Here is a 4,158-nt window from a genome sequence, read left to right on the forward strand (position 1 = left end):
GATCATTGACTATCAAAAATTTGGCGATGGTGTGGGATTTGATGCTACTTTTGGGAATAAATGAGGAAAATATTCCATTTGGAGGGTTTGTTGGGTTCAATCATTTCAGAGCTATTTTTGTGCTTCCTACCTAATGATGAGACATAATTTTTTCATTTATTTATTTCAATACGTAACCATAAGAATCCTTGAACTATATTCACTAATCAAGACGCTACAACGGCCAGAATGGTGAGAGAGCAAGTGATTCAAGAAGTCCAACATGGCCTATGTACTTTTCACATTATGCAAAATGCGGACAATACAGAGGTGGAGACAAAAGCCGAAGTGTGTCAAATTTTCAATATAATGACTGAGTCTTTGTCTGACAAATACTTGGGACTGCCAGCTATGATTGGAGTGGACAAAGTAAATTGCTTCAAACATCTCATTGAAAGAATTCAGAAAATGGTGAATGGGTGGAAAGAGAGAACCCTGTTCGATGGTGGGAAAGAAGCTTTGATTAAAGCGGTGTCCCAAGCCATCCCTACATATGCGATGAGTGTATTTAAATTCCCGAAAAAAAATTGCAAGGGGATCACTGATGCAATGCCGCAGTATTGATGGGGTGATGAGGAAGACCACAAAAGGATGCATTGGTTTGCTTGGTGAAAATGTGTGTGCCGAAGGAGAAAGGGGGTATGGGGTTCCGAGATGTCCAGAGTTTCAACTTAGCCATGTTGGCCAAACAGTGCTGGCGGCTGATTGAGCATAATGAGTCTCTGTGTGCAATAGTTTTAAGAGCGAGATACTATCCCACTGGGGACATTTTGATTTGTGAACTGAATAAGGGATATTCTTATATCTGGAGGAGCATTTGGGCAGGCATACAAACATTCAAGAAAGGGTGTATTTGGAGAGTTGGAGATGGTGCTAAGATTAACATCTGGGATGACTGTTGGATTCCCAGTAGCTTTTCAAGGAAAGTGGTTATTGTTCGAGGCAACCAAGTGCTCAAAAAAGTGATCGAACTCATAGACCCAATTACAGGTGATTGGGATGAGCAGTTGATCCGTGATAACTTCTGTCACATAGATGCAGAATGCATCCTACAGATTCCCTTGCACCAGCATGTGATGGAAGATTATGTCGCATGGCACCTGACTAAAAGCGGAATTTTTTCTGTTAGATCGGCTTATTATAAACAGTGGGAAGCTACGTATGCAGGAGATGAAGCTGAAGCAAACATGTTTGGTGTGGATGCACCACATCCAATATGGAAGAAAATATGGAGTTTGAAATTTCCCGAGAAGGTGAAGATCTTTGTCTGGAGATGCTTACATAATGCGATACCGTACTTCTCTGTCTTAGTCAATCGGCACATCGGTAATATCTCGTAGTGCCCAATCTGTCGTATGGATGCCGATGATATAAAGCATGCCATCTTTAACTGTGAGCGAGCTAGAGCACTTTGGTCTGCCTTGGGTATATGGAGAGCTATATCAGATGTGCTTTGTTGGTAGACCGACCGGGAGCAACAGTTTTGGAATTCCTGTTATGTGATCAGGCGCTACAGAAGACGTACTTGGGTCAGTTTGAGCTGCCGGAACTAATTGCAACAGCAAGTTGGTACATTTGGTGGCAGAGAAGGATGCATGTCGAGGAGAGGTAGTTCAACCGCCAGTGAGAATAGGACCTTCAGTTCATGCCCTCGCCCTCAACTTCACCCAAGCAATGACCAAACCTGTGACGACCCCAAGGATAAATACGTGGCCAATAGTTCTGTCGGCGCAACAAGTCTTGAATACTGATGCATCATTTATGGAGGGGGTTAATATGGGTTCATGTGCTGCGATCATTACAGATCACAGAGGAAACTTTATAGCAGCTTCTACCTCACGTTTGGAGCACGTTGCAGATGTAGTTTGCGTTGAAGCTACAGCACTTCTTGAGGGCCTGAAGCTAGCCCAGAGTTTGGGATACAATAATATCGTGGCAAGGATGGATAAAACCATTGTAGTAAACGCTCTACAACTCAATGATGGACATTCGATGGTGGCTTCTCGTGTTTTGGAAGAATGCAGAGACTTACTTAGAGATATGGGGAAGGTTTTTCTTGAGCATTGTGATAGAGAGTCTAATGTGACACTCATGCGCTAGCGGAGTATGGACGTGCAAACAATCCGTCATTGTGGATCGAGGCGCCTCCTAGCTTCCTTGCCAATTTCTTGGCAGACGATGTATGCGTTATTTAATTTATAATAAAGCTAGTCATGAAGGCATTCCCATAAAAAAATGCTGCCAAACAATTATGTAGGTACGCACAATTATGATGTTAATGATTAATAGGAACCGTCTCTTCTAGCAGATTTTAGTGCATGCACATATGAGTATGGTTTTGAAGAAACTTTTAACAGTATCCAAAGCAATCTTTGTTTGATAGCATTTATAAGGTAAAGGCGTAAAGGATAAGTGAGAAGAATGGTACATGACGAATTTTTTCACCTTGGGAATGCCCTGCACACAAGTAAATGAGAGTTTAAAGGTTGATCTAATGCACTATCCGAAGTCAGGTTAGACAACATCCATTTTTATCAGACCATTCAGAAGAGTTATGACAAGAAAAACATATACAAAGGTCATTTCAAAATGAAGACACCCATGTTGGTGAAAGCAATTAAAACTTACAACCTTGTTATATCTGAGTGTTTTCAATATGAATACGAACGATCTACAGCACCTTGTGTTGAAAACTAGCGGGACATTATAAGAAGAATTCAAAGTTATTAGCAATCCTGCATAACGATTAAATAGGTAAACATAGTTGCGCATAATTCCAGAGAATAGAACTATTATGCGCCATTCTTTGAAAGTCCTTGAGATGATAAATATTAAATTGTATCCTGCATATTACATATCTAATCGTTAGCCTCCAGAAGCACAGTCGGGATCTAGTCAACAAAGTCATGGAATAACTGTAGTAGAAAATCCAAAGCTGGAGGCCTTTCAGCACAAAGAAAATTCTTTCATACAAATTGCACAACCTTTTTTAAGTACACAAATTGGATAACTTCGCCACCCAAACATATATCTTTGAATAGTGTTGATAGCATTAGTAAGCAAGTTGATGCATGCGCATACATTTCTGATAGGAGACATGATGCCAGTGGGACTCCTCAATCATTAAATGATCTGTTGAGGATTGCACGCCTGAAAATAGACAATTGAAAACAAAAGTTCAAAGAGAAAGAAAGAAAGAAAGAAAGAAAGAATAAATCACCTAATGCTGGAGCAGCAGAACAACCACCGAATTTATTTCAATAATTCTATAGTACTCCCTCCGTCCTAAAATTCTTGTCTTAAATTTGTTTAGATACAGATGTATCTAACACTAAAACGTAACTAGATACATCTGTATTTAGACAATTCTAAGACAAGAATTTTGGGACGGGGGAGTACAAATAAAATAAGCTACTGTATTCTGCCTTAATGTTGAGAGTTGTTGCATTACCCAACAGCAAGGACAAAAAAGATCAGCACATCACATAATCAATTAATAGATAGAAATGGAAATTGTTTTGAAGAAAACTTGGATTGATAGGCTACTAAAGAGAAGAAAGGTAACACGATCAGAGGTATTTCCCAAATTGTATAGTACAAATAAATTAAGTTGCAGTAGAAAACACCATCTGAGGTATTGTCAAGAAGCAGTCGTACTAAAAAAGTTTAGATGCATATTACCAAAGGACTACGAAGGTAGACCATAATTTTGTAGTACAAATAAACAATGTTGCAGTACTCTATTTTAACTCTCTGAGTTGTTGTATTGCCCAACAGCCCGGAAACAAAAACCAGCAAATAACAAAATAATTCAATAGCTAAAGAAATTTCTTTCAGAAATGAAAAGGATTTTGAAGAAAATGGAATCATTAGAAGTTACACAGACCTATTGACGGTACTCATCTCTTATAATTATGTGTCAAAAAACATTTCTAGCGATGAATTTTTATGTCATATAACTGTCAATAATCCAGAACTGAATTTTTGAAGATATTGGCATCATGAATTCAGAAACACCAATGCCCGAAGTCGTTCATTTCTTAAGTTACTGAATTTGTTCAGAAAACGCTACTTATTTCTTCATTGCACCAAGTTGTTTAGTAATTTTCGAAACTTTGT

The sequence above is a fragment of the Triticum aestivum genome, chromosome 7A, assembly GCF_018294505.1.
Source record: "Triticum aestivum cultivar Chinese Spring chromosome 7A, IWGSC CS RefSeq v2.1, whole genome shotgun sequence".
NCBI classification, from domain to species: domain Eukaryota; kingdom Viridiplantae; phylum Streptophyta; class Magnoliopsida; order Poales; family Poaceae; genus Triticum; species Triticum aestivum.